Source organism: Choloepus didactylus, chromosome 16 (assembly GCF_015220235.1).
Source record: "Choloepus didactylus isolate mChoDid1 chromosome 16, mChoDid1.pri, whole genome shotgun sequence".
Lineage (NCBI taxonomy): Eukaryota > Metazoa > Chordata > Mammalia > Pilosa > Megalonychidae > Choloepus > Choloepus didactylus.
This window is the reverse complement of record NC_051322.1, coordinates 76,408,710-76,422,778: the sequence shown is the minus strand read 5'-3', so window position 1 is coordinate 76,422,778 and position 14,069 is coordinate 76,408,710. Positions and strand designations below refer to the sequence as shown.

Sequence of the window (14,069 nt, the reverse complement as noted above, 5' to 3'; positions counted from 1 at the left end):
CATGGCTTCCAAAAGGAAGGACTCTCTACAATTCAGCATGAACAAAAGGATGATCTGTAACCCACAACCAACAGTGTAGATGAATGTATTTCCAGCAGCCATTTTGGGCACAATGGTGATAACCAGAACCATGCCCATGAGGGAGAGTTGGCTCACTATAAAGTACATAGGCATGTGCAGGCAGTGGTTCTTGTGGATCAGGAGAATCATGAGGGCAATCCCTATCAGGCAGTTGAAGACAACTCCTAGGAAGAGGTAGGCACTTGTGTTGTCAAAGAGTCCTAGAGGAATAAAATCTGATGCATGGTTTCCATTTTCCATGATTTAACAGGAGTGACACTGTAAACAGGAAAAAGAGTTAAGGTGTTTTAACAGGAGTGGGTGTTTGGTGGAATGGTGAGTAATCATAAAGGAAACAAAATTTGTTAGGGCTGATGAAATTGTAGGTACTAGTGATTATGGTAGCACAATATTGTGAATGTAATCAATGTCACTGAATTCTACACATGAAAGTAGTTAAAAGGGGATATTTGCATTGAATATAAATATAAGGAAATAAAAAAATATTTTAAAAATGGAAGTTCTCAGATTTAAAAAATGCTCCATTGGAATTACTTATGTCTTGAAAAATACTACTATGAATTGATGAAATTGATATCACATCCTTCATTTGCCATTTGCTAAATGTTCTCATATTTCGAAGATTTCCAGGAGAGTACTTTTCAGGGTGAGTATCAATTAAATGATACAATGTAGAAAAATGATAAAACTTTTGTTAAACTCCAATTTCTATATAAATCTTTTAGCTCTTTCAGATTCCAAACTATGTGGATAGGAAAAATGATTTCAAAGAATTACTTATTTATATTTGTACTTGACTTATGCCATTTATAGTTAATATTCTAAGAAACAAATTAATTGAATGATTTTTAATACTTAGAAGCTATGCACTTGACAATTGATTTATACATCTATAGCATATAAAAACACATTGAAATCTACCAAAATAACATAATTTTTCCAGACAGGGATTAACCATGCAAGGACATTTTTGTTTTCAAAGAGAGGAATCTTTTTTCTGAGACTTAAGACCTGGATGTACCATGTGTTCATATGGAAATAAAACTTAGTTTGGAAATGTTTGTAAGTTTAGTTTGATTTTACTGTCATACACAAAGAAAAAAAGACTTTCTTATAATACCTTTCCCCAATGAAAGACTACATTGCATTATCAATAGCAAACTTTCATTAAATGTAAAAATGTACTTTGCTGTGAGACTGTTTCCTCTCACAGTCATACAAATATATGTATTTCAATTAGTAAAGTTGAAGTGAAAAAGAACACACACAAATATAGTAACTTTTTATTGAAATAAATGCTATATCTTTACACATAAACATGCTGAGATAATGAATCATGTATAAGGATAGTTCACTCTTTCAATCCCCAAAATGAAAAAAAAGGAAAAAAATAATTAAAGCTATTAAAATAGCTAAAGGAGGTGGGGCAAGATGGCAGAGTGGTGAGGAGCAGAACTTCATCTCTCCCCTAGAGCAGCTGGCAATTACCCAAGAACTATATGAAACAGTGTTTTTGGGGACTCCAGTAACCAGTCATACATTGGACACAAGTTTGGAATTGGAGGAAAAGCTGAGATCGCAGCGAACATTGTAAGTTCCCCGGACCAGGGGTCTGGCACCCCTCCCCACCCAGACCTCACAGAATGTCTTGCTGCTGGCTCCCTGAAAGGGGGAAAAAAAAAACAAAAAACAGCAATCTGCTGAGGGCAAGAAGGGAGGCTCAACCCAGCCTCAACTGCAGAATTAATTAACAAATTAATTAACTAACTTTGGGAGCTGGGGTGCTAAAGAAGGGCTGGGCTCTGAGAAGTGGGGGCAAGTAAAAGCGGGCACCCATTCCCAGACTCCAAAAAAGCCATTTTTTCCCCCTACATTTTGTCCCTTCTGGCTTCTCACTGATCCCTTATCTTTTTGCATTTCAATAGCCCCCAGCAGGGGTGGAACTGAAGTAGTTGGAGAGTAATTATCAGACAATAGCCCAAAGCATATCTTTAAATGCTCTATTCTGACACTGACAAAACTTCCAGGCTGGGGAAAGACTTTTAAAAGAGACTCTTTTTTTTTTTCCCTTTTTTTCTTTTTCTTGATTTCTTTTCTTTTCTTTTTTCTTTTCTTTTCTTTTTTTTTTTTTTTTTTTTTTAATCTAAAACTAATATATGTGGTTATTTTCTATCGGAAAGCCCAAGTTGAGGGACTAGGCTGGGCTTGAGGGAGACAGAGTACCCACAGTGCCTTTGAATTCCATATTCATTACTGAAGTCCTCCACCCCGTCTTTAATTGGCAACTCAGGCTTACCAAGGAATCTACCTGGAGAGGCCCCAAAGAGGAGAGAGGAAAAGGGAATAGTGCCCCTGAGAGACAACTGGAGTTCTGAGGATTGGGAGAGTGCAGGGAAGTCCAGATCAACTGGTAGTCCTCCTTCTGAGAACTCAGACCCCAGGGGCTGGAATTCAGATTCTGGCTTCAGTCAGCCACGCCCCCGACAGGATCAGAGTCACCAGGAGAACTAAAATCTACATACCTCCTTACACTGCTGGGGGAGCTGCGGGCTGGCCAGCGCCACCTGCTGGACAGGAGAGGAAAAGCACCAATTCTAAAGGCCTCATAGGAGGGTCTCATTCTCAGGAAAACTCCATACCCTCCCAATGAGACCTGGTCCTCACTAGACTGGGAAAATCTGACAAGGGTTGACCATATCTGAGGAGACCCACTCACAAAAAGGTTACATAGAGGCAGAGCAAGAAACAGAAAAAACAAGAGGGGAAAAATTCCTATCAAATAAATAGAACCTAAGTTAGAGGTCTAGAATAAGTTGAACTGAATAACAGAGGCCAGAGAACAAAGCCAACAAACAAGAAAACCACTAGGTAAAAGACAGAAAACAAGCTCCAAAATAAACTAATCAAGAAAATCAGATGCCTAGACAACTTAAGATAACAAGCCATGCCAAGAAACATGAAAACATGGACCAGCCAAAGGAACAAACTAATAGCTCAGCTGAGACACAGGAGTGGAGGCAACTAATGCTAAATAAATTTGATGAAATGAAGGAAGATATAGCAAAAGACCTGAAGGATATAAAGAAGACACTGGCTGACCATAAAGAAGAATTCATAAACTTAAAAAAACAAATGGCAGAACTCATGGGAATGAAGGCCACAATGGAGGAGATGAAAAACACAATGGACGGACAGAACAGTAGATTTGAACAGGCAGAAGAAAGGATCAGTGAACTGGAAGACAGGTCATTCGAATTCATACACACAAAAGAACAGATGGTGAAAAAATGGAAAAATATGAGCAGGGTCTTAGGGAGCTGAGTGACAACATGAAATGAACAAATGTACATATTATGGGTATCCCAGAAGGAGAAGAGAGGGGAAAAGGGGCAGAAAGAGTAATAGAAGACATATTCACTGAAAATTTCCCAACTCTTATAAAAGACAGAAAATTAGAGATTCAAGAAGTACAACGTACCCCACATAGAATAGATCCCAATAGACCTACTCCAAGACACTTACTGGTCAGATTTTCCAATGTCAAAGACAAAGAGAGGATTCTGAAAGCAGCAAGAGAAAAGTAATCCACCACATACAAGGGAAGGTCAATAAGACTATGTACAGATTTCTCTGCAGAAACTATGGAGGCAAGAAGACAGTGGCATGATATATTTAAGATACTGAAAGAGAAAAACTGCCAACCAAGAATTCTATATCCAGCAAAACATTCCTTCAAAAATGAGGGAGAGATTAAAACATTTTCAGACAAACAGACACTGAGAGAGTTTGTGAATAAGAGACCGGCACTACAAGAAATACTAAAGGGAGTGCTACAGGCTGATAGGAAAAGACAGGAGAGAGAGAGTTGGAGAAGAGTGCAGAAATGAAGATTATCAGGAAAGGTAAAAGGAGAGGAAAAAATAAGATATGACATATTAATTCCAAAAAACAAAATGGTAGTAGAAAGTACTGCCCTTACAGTAATAACACTAAATGTAAATGGATTAAACTCCCCAATAAAAAGACACAGACTGGCAGAATGGATTAAAAAACAGGACCCCTCTATATGCTGTCTTCAAGAAACTCACTTTAGACACAAGGACAAACATAGACTGAAAGTGAAAGGTTGGAAAAAGATATTTCATGCAAACAACAACCAGAAAAAAGTGGTCATAGCTATATTAATATCAGACAAGTTAGACTTCAAAAGCGAAACAATTAAAAGAGACGAAGAAGGACACTATGTTAATAAAGGGGTCAATTCATCAAGAAAACATAACAGTCATAAATATTTATGCACCAAGCCAGAATGCCGCAAATTCATGAGGCAAACACTGCGATCACTGAAATGAGAAATAGATACCTCTACAATAATAGTTGGAGACTTCAATACAGCACTCTCATCAACGGATAGAACATCTAGACAGAGGATCACTAAAGAAACAGAGATGTTGAATTCTATGATAAATGAACTAGACTTGACAGACATTTATAGAACGCTACATCCAACAACAGCAGGATACACTTTTTTCTCAAGTCCTCATGGAACATTCTCTAGGATAGACCAAATGTTGGGTCACAAAGCAAGTCTCAAGAAATTTAAACATATTGATATTATACAAAACACTTTCTCAGACCACAATGGAATGAAGTTGGAAATAAATAAAAGGCAGAAGGTCATAAAATTCACAAACATATGGTGGCTAAACAACACCCTCTTAGAAAACCAGTGGGTAAAGGAAGAAATTACAAGAGAAATTAGTAAACACCTTGAGGCAAATGACAATGAAAACACAACTTATTCAAAACTTATCAGATGCAGCAAAGGTGGTGCTGAGAGGGAAATTTATTGCCCTAAATGCCTATATTAAAAGAGAAGAGAGAGCAAAAATTGAAGAGTTAACTGCTCACCTGGAGGAATTAGAGAAAGAACAGCAAACTAACCCCAAAGCAAGCAGAAGGGAAGAAATAACAATGATTAGAGCAGAAATAAATGCAATTGAGAAGAGGAAAACAATAGAGAGAATCAACAAAACCAGAAGTTGGTTCTATGAGAAAATCAATAAAATTGATGGACCACTGGCTAGGCTAACAAAAAGAAAGAGAGAGCAGATGCAAATAAATGCAATCAGAAATGGGAAAGCAAATATAACTACCAACCGTGCAGAAATTAAGAAGATAATGAGAAGATACTATGAGCAACTATATGCTAATAAACTATACAACTTAGATGAAATGGACAACTTCCTAGAAAAGCATAAACAACCAAAATTAAATCAAGAAGAAATAGATGGCCTCAACAAATCAATCACAAGTAAAGAGATTGAGTCAGTCATCAAAAAGCTCCCAAAAAGGAAAAGCCCAGGACCAGATGGTTTCACATGTGAATTCTACCAATCATTCAAGAACAAATTAGTACCAATCCTGCTCAATCTCTTCAAAAAAATTGAAGAAGATGGAAAGCTACCTAACTCTTTCTGTGAAGCCATCATCACCCTAATACGAAAACCAGGCAAAGATACTACAAAAAAAGAAAATTATAGACCAATTTCCTTAATGAATATAGATGCAAAAATCCTCAACAAAATACTTGCAAATCGAATCCAGCAGCACATTAAAAGAATTATACACCACAACCAGGTGGGATTTATTCCAGGTATGCAAGGCTGGTTCAACACAGGAAAATCAATTAATGTAATACACCACATCAATAAATCAAAGCAGAGGAACCACATGATCATCTCGATTGATGCAGAAAAGGCATTTGACAAAATTCAGCATCCTTTCCTGATGAAAACACTTCAAAGGATAGGAATAGAAGGGAACTTTTTCAATATGATAAAGGCAATATATGAAAAACCCACAGCTAACATCACACTCAATGGGGAGAGACTGAAAGCTTTTCCTCTAAGATCAGGAACAAGACAGGGATGTGCACTATCATCATTGTTATTCAGCATTGTGCTGGAAGTTCTAGCTAGAGCAATTAGGCAAGAAAAAGAAATAAAAGGCATCCAAATTGGAGAGGAAGAAGTAAAACTTTCACTTTTTGCAGATGACATTATTCTATATGTAGGAAATCCAGAAAAATCTACAGCAAAGCTACTAGAACTAGTCAATGAATACAGCAAAGTAGCAGGCTACAAGATCAACACACAAAAATCTGTAGTGTTCCTATATACAAGAGATGTGCAACAAGAGGTGAAAATCAAGAAAAAAAATCCCATTTACAATAGCAACCAAAAGAATCGAGTATTTAGGAATAAACTTAACCAAGGACACAAAAGACCTTTACATAGAAAACTATAAGAAACTGCTAAAAGAAATTGAACAAGACCTGAAAAAATGGAAGAACATACCATGTTCATGGATTGGAAGACTAAATATAGTTAAGATGGCAATTTTACCTAAACTGATTTACAGATTCAATGCAATACCAATTCAAATCCCAACAACTTACTTTACAGAAATAGAAAAACCAATAACTAAATTTATTTGGAAGGGTAAGGTGCCCCGAACAGCCAAAAATGTCTTGAGAAAGAGGAATGAAGTGGGAGGTCTCACACTACCTGACCTTGAAGCATATTACAAAGCTACAGGGCTCAAAACAGCATGGTACTGGCATAAGGACACATACACTGATCAATGGAATCGAATTGAGTGTTCAGAAGTAGACCCTCGCATGTACGGACAACTGATCTTTGATAAGGCAGTGAAGCCGAAGCAACTGGGAAAGAGCAGCCTGTTCAATAAATGGTGTTTGGAGAACTGGATATCCATTTCCAAAGGAATGAAAGGGGATGTCCATCTCACACCTTATACCGAAATTAACTCAAAGTGGATCAAAGACCTAAACATTAGCACCAAGACCATAAAACTCTTAGAAGAAAATGTAGGGCAATATCTTAAAGGTCTTGTGAAAGGAGGTGGTTTCTTAGACCTCACACCCAAGGCACGAGCAACCAAAGAACAAATAGACAAATGGGATCTCCTCAAAATTAAACACTTTTGTACATCAAAGGACTTTGTCAGAAAAGTCAAAAGGCAACCTACACAATGGGAGATGATATTTGGAAACCACATATCAGATAAGGGTTTAATATCCCGAATATATAAAAGAATCCTGCATCTCAATAACAGAAAGACAAACAATCCAATTAAAAAATGGGCAAAAGACATGAACAGACATTTTTCTGAAGAGGAAGTACAAATGGCTCAAAAGCATATGAAAAAATGCTCAACTTCACTGGCTATTAAGGAAATGCAAATCAAAACCACAATGAGATATCATCTCACACCTACCAGAATGGCCATTATCCAAAAAACCGAAAATGACAAGTGCTGGAGAGGATGTGGAGAAAGAGGCACACTTATTCATTGTTGGTGGTAATGTAGAATGGTGCAACCACTCTGGAAGACAGTATGGAGGTTCCACAGGAAGCTAAATATAGATTTGCCATATGACCCAGCTATTCCATTGCTGGGTATATACTCAGAGGAACTGAAACTTAAGACACAAACAGACATTTGTAAACCGATGTTTATTGCAGCATTATTCACAATTGCCAAGAGATGGAAACAGCCCAAATGTCCATCAAAGGATGAGTGGATAAACAAAATGTGGTATATACACATGATAGAATATTATGCAGCTGTAAGACAGAACAGAGACATGGATTATGTAATAATGTGGATGAACCTTGAGGACATTATGTTGAGTGAAGTTAGCCAGAAACAAAAGGACAGATTCTGTATGGTCTCACTAATATGAACAGACATTAATGAACAAACTTTGGGAGTTAAAAGCTGACAACACAGGTGACCAAGGGATAGAAAGAGGTCAGAGATCAGCCATTTGATGCTGAAGGACTTCAGAATGTTTAGGATTGATTGCATAGATCCAGAAATACATAGCATAATACTGCGTGATGGTAGCACGGTATTGTAAGTACACTGAACAAAGATGTCTGTGAGTAAAGTTGAAAGAGGTAGGATAGGAGAATGTATGACACCAGAGGTAAAGATAGATGTTAAAGACTGGGACTGTATAACGTGGCAAATACTGGAGTGGCCAATGACTGTTACTAAATATACAAATATAAAATTGTTTTTGCATGTGGGAAAGCAAATGAATGTCAACCACGTAGAAATTTGAAAAAGGGATGGTATTCAGGAAAAAACATAATCAAAGCAAACTGGAGTCTATGGTCAACAGTCACATTGTAATATACCTCCATTAAATGTAACAAAGGCAATATGCCAATGCTAAATGTATATGAGAGGGGGATATAGGGGAGTAATATGGGATTCTTGGTAGTGGTGTTATTTGCTGTCCTTAGTAGTATATTGTATTGTATGACATGTTATTTTTCTTTTTATCAATTTTCCTTATTGCTAAAACAAAAAAACAATTTTTCTTGTAGTAATCAGTATGTTCAAATGCTGATTGTGGTGATAAATGTACAACTTTATGATGATACCATGAACAACTGATTGTACACTGTGGATAAATGTATGGTATGTGAATATAACTCTATAAAATTGTAGGAAAAAATATATATAGGAGTAAATGTGTTGGAGAAAACATGGTGAGAGGGATGATGCCTCACCAATATGGACTAACTACAATGTGTAAACTCAGAATTGAATCTTAGAACATAGCCTAACGTGGACACAATAATTGTAATAGTCCCTAGATTGTAAGCTCTTACAGCAGTTAACTCTATCTCTGAATTGTAATGCCTATCTCTAAACTTTGAGATGCTGATCCCCTAGCATATAACCTGATTGGTCTCTGGAACAATGCATATCTCTGAGACACCTGAAACTCAGAGCTAGAGCTCGGCAGATATGAATGTCAGTATTAGTGCATACAGCCACTGTCAAAAAAAAAAAAAAAAAAAAAAAAAAAGCTGAAAAAGAGCCCAGACTTCAATTAGTGATGTGAATGAAGCAGGTCTGGTTAAGACCAGGGCAAGCCAGGCCAAAGGGTAAAGGTTGAAACTGAGTGTGTTTTAAAACTTCAACTTTCATATGAGACCAAGGGAATAGATATCTATTTGGTACAGGATCTAAATTTTCTAAACAGTACAACTCTACAGTCAATTTGTTCAAACACCACAATTGCATGGAACTTTGAATAGGAAGTGAGATACAGTAGGTTAGTATAGGCTGGAGTGAAATAGTGACACATCCTAGAGTAATTTGGGCAGATAATAAAAAATATATTTACAGCCTCCCCCTCCCCAGCCCCGAGGATCTAGGGGAAGGTGTGGAGGTGTTGGACATCCTCACCTGGACTGGTGTTAATATTGTCATGAGGGGTTTGATGTGCTGAGCCCTTGAGCATGGGACTTGCCCTTATGAGGCTCATTACCACAAAGGAGAGTCCAAAGTTGTATGTAATGGTGCCTAAGGGTCTCCCCCTGAGTACCTCTTTGTTGCTCAGATGTGGCCCTCTCTCTCTCTAAATGAGCCTTCTGGACAGGTGAACTCGCTGCCCTCCCCCCTACGTGGGACCCTACTCCCAGGGGTGTAAATCTCCCTGGCAATGCAGAGTATGACTCCGGGGGATGAATGTGGACCTGGCATCGTGGGACTGAGAGTATCTTCTTGACCAAAAGAGGGATGCAAAATGAGATGAAATAGTTTCAGTGGCTGAGTGATTCCAAATGCAGTCGAGAGGTCACTCTGGTGGACATTCTTATGCACTATATAGATAACACCTCTTAGGCTTTAATGTACTGGAATAGCTAGAAGTAAATACCTGAAACTGCCAAACTCCAACCCAGCAGTCTGGACTCCTAAAGACAATTATAGAATAACATAGATTACAAGGGGTGACAGTGTGATTGTGAAGACCTTCTGGATCACACCCCCTTTATCTAGTGTATGGATGAGTGGAGGAATGGGGATAAAAACTAAAGGACAAATGGGGTGGGATGGGGGATGATTTGGGTGCTCTTTTTTCATTTTTATTTTTTATTCTTGTTCTGGTTCTTTCTGATGTAAGGAAAATGTTCAGAGATAGATTGTGGTGATGAACGCATGACTATGTTATCATACTGTGGACAGTGGATTGTATATCATGGATGATTGTATGGTGTGTGAATGCATTTCAATAAAACTGAATTTAATTAAAAATATAGCTAAAAATTCTCTATAGTTGATAGATGGCAGAGAAAGGACATGAAGAGGGCATTGTTTTATTTTTTATAATTTACTCCATTCATCATCTTCATCTTCAATTTCCTCATGTCTCCTGGCATTGAAATATTCTACCATGTTCTCTGCAAAAACAAAAACAAAAACAAAAACAGAAAGAAAAACAAAAACTAAAATGAACAAACCAACAAATAACCCTAACTTATTTAATTGTGGAGGAGGATGCACATGTCAGCAGAGAAATGTGATTTATGATGCATCTAAGTTCCAATTTTTGCCCAGTTTGTAACTCAAAAGATTTACTCTACACAGGTACCCTCACTTTACACTTCATAATTCAGTCTGTAGTCATGCATACTAATTCCTGATGATGAATATCCTCCAATTGCCAACCAAAATTTAAAATGGATAATATATAATATTCACCTAAGTTCAACAGGTGTGAATTTCTTTGCAGTCATTATTTTCCAATGCTTCACATTTATTAGTGAAAATAAAATTGTATGTAAATATCTCCCTTTATATTTAAACATTTATCATATATATTTACATGATATATATTTATATTATATGTTTAGAAGACAATAGTTTTTAAATATAGTCTCATTATTGTATGATAACATAAAATGGATCCCAGATATTTCAATTGAGTTATTTAAGACCATAGCATACCTAGAGGGAAAAATGCTTAACTGGATGGATGTTCTCTAAAGTCTAGACAATGTGATGAAAAATATTCTCTAAGAAAGATCAATCAGAAAATAAATTTGATGTCATTTTGATTTAGCTGACCATTTACATAGTGCAGCAAGAATGATAATTTTCTATAGATGCCACCTTATTTGCCTATGTGGAAATTCTATAAGGAATCTCAAATTGGACTTTAAATGCTTCTAAAACTCAAGAAACTGTCCATTAAGTTTTCCTATTATTTAGGTCAATTCCACTCTCTCAAGTTCTCAAAACAGCCCAAGACCTTAGATCTTCCTGAAAGTGACCTATCCATACTAACAAGTAATGACCGTGTAAGACAGTGTAAGGTCAGTTTTCCTACAAGGGTTTTCTATATATTGTCTTCAGAAAGCTGACATAAGTTCCTTAAAATTGGCTCATCATAATTGACTCTTCAGGTCATAAATGAGAATTATTTTTATTGCCATCAGTTATCTAGAATTTACTGTATTGGAAAATGAGTTTCATGGAATCAGAATCAGATGATCCTGCAGAGTGTTGTCTGTAGTATAGACAAAGCCTAGTCTTCCAAGTATCCTGGCATGTAATTCTATATCTGTCCCAACAGCCCCACACCTAAGTACTTTGTCAAAAAAAGAAAAACATATTTTCAAAGAACTGTATTTGAATATTTGTAAAAATTTGAAACTTAAACCAAAACTATGAAGAGCTTTGTGTTCATTACAAGGTGAATGTACAAACTGTCACAGATCAAAATCTGTTCAGGTATTGATCTATGCAATAACATGGGTAAATCTCAAGAGGATACATGCTGCTTGATTCCATTTACATGACATTCTGGAAAAAGTCAAATTATTAAAGTAGAAATCATGTTAATGGTTACCAAAAGGAAAGGGGAAGACTGAAAAGAAGAGTCAATGAAAATTCCTATATGTTGATTATGGTGGTGGTTACATCTGTAAACATATGTCAAAATGTATCAAATTTAAATGAGTGAAATTTTTTGTATATTAATTATACTCCAAAATTTTAAAAATCATTTAAAATTGTCCTATCTTATTGATTTGCATGAGTAATATTTGGAAAAAGAAAGTGTTCCAGTTTCCTATTTTCCATTATGCAAAATATGAATTCCAGTAATAACATTTGTATGGAATAGAGAACAGAGAAAATCATGTCCAGAAATGAGTCTGATATTGAAGATGGCATTAAATACACATAAAAGGCCCAGCTGAGGAACACAAATACAATGATTATGTGAGGGCCTCAGGTGGAAAACACCTTTCCTCACTCTCCAAGTGGTTGGAAACTTGAGCACAGTAGAAAATAAATGAATATAAGACATGATAATGAGGCTAAATCAGCCAACACCAAACCCTATGGCAGAGACAAGAATTAAGAGCTCCTTGTTGAAGATGTCAGAGCTAGAGAGCCTCAGCAGAGAAGGGATGTCACAGAAGCATTGATGAACAGCATTGGACTAAGGACAACAGGAAAGTGTTGCCAGTGTGCACACCTGCATAGACAAGACCACAGAGAAGAGCAGCCAGTATCATCCAGATGCAGATTTTGTGGTTCATGATCTCAGGGTAGTGGAGGGTCTTGCAGATGGCCACGTAATGGTCCTGGGCCATGATGGTGAGAAATAACATTTCTACAGAGGCACAATAAAGGAGTAGGAAGATCTGAGTTGCACATCCAATTTATGCAGGCATTTAGGACAGTGATAGAAAATAAGAACATATTGGGAAGAATCCAGAGTTAAAAATACATGGTTGTGTGAAGTTTCTGGTTGAGTTTGGTGGCAATAGTGATGAGAAGATTCCCTATTGAGGTAGCCAACTACATCAGTAGGAATAACGTTCAGTATAGGAATCTTAGCTTCCACCATTCATCAAAGCCCATGAGGACAAATTCAGTCACCATGTTGGAATTGGCCATTTTCTGGACTTATTGACCTGGAAGGCAAATGGGAGAAATGTTTGGAAGCACAAAATTAGTGAATAAAGTCACCTTAAGTATTTTGTTTGAAAATGTTTATTTCTATTTCTATAGTTTGCCTTTATGAGTAAGAAAGGAAGCATTTTAAAATTTGTAACTGCATTGTTCCTTTTATTCTTAAATTAATCCTTTTGTGGAAACAATCAGCACACTAAATATGGTGCTTTTGATTTCAATTGTTTGTTAAAAATGTCACATTTCCTCTTCACACATCATATCATCTCAATTCATCTTAATCTATTATGCCTTTTATTCAACCTCAAATTCATCCTTAACACTAGTTAAAATTCAGGGTACAGAGGCATGAGGCTATCAGTCAATCATTTCTGCAAAAATATGTATAAAACTGGACAGGATTTTAAAATAAAGCCCCACAAATTTATCGTAATTAAGCATAGTTGCACAACAACTTGGATGAATTTATGTTTGAAACGAGTACAGCTTCAGTAAAGAAAAGTGAAGCAGGGCAACTTCTTCCATTTCACCCCAGCCATTGCTGTAGGAAACTGTAATTTTATAAGGACACAAGTAAAGTTAACAACCTAGATGAAATAAACAAGTTTAGCTATTATTGTGTTCATGATATTTCTACTAAATAAATAAATTTAATAAAACATATTTAAAAAGTAGAAAATTTGAATACATCTAAAAGAAGAAAGAAATTTAATCTATTGGAAACCTTTCCATGAACCCAGTTCGGAGTTTGGTGATTACTATAAAACTTTTAAGGAATAAATAGTACAAGTACTGTATTAACAATTTCAGAAAATAATGAAGGAAAGACTTCTTTGAAATTAATTTCATAAGCAATTATCAAAGTCAGATTATGAATTACAAGAAAATAAAACCAGAGACTGACATCCTTTATGAACATCAATGCAAATATCCTTAACAAAATAATGTCTAACTAAATCCAACAACTTTTAAAAAGAATATATACTGACCCAATTGGGTCTATACAAGGCCTACAAAATTATTCTAAGAATTGTACATCAGTTAATGTAATATCACAAATTAATACATTATAGGGCAAATCCCACACAATCATCACAATAGATGCATGGGAAGCATTTTAAAAATCCAATATCTGTTTGTGATAAAAATTCTCAAAAACCTAGGAATAGAAGTTT

The 14,069-nt window shown here is 36.2% G+C and overlaps 1 pseudogene; it reads right to left on the bottom strand.

Annotated features, from left to right (window-relative positions):
• The window catches only part of LOC119511351, a 65,686-nt pseudogene extending 53,114 nt beyond the window's left edge, over positions 1-12,572 (bottom strand).
• Between the last annotated feature and the right edge of the window lie 1,497 nt (positions 12,573-14,069).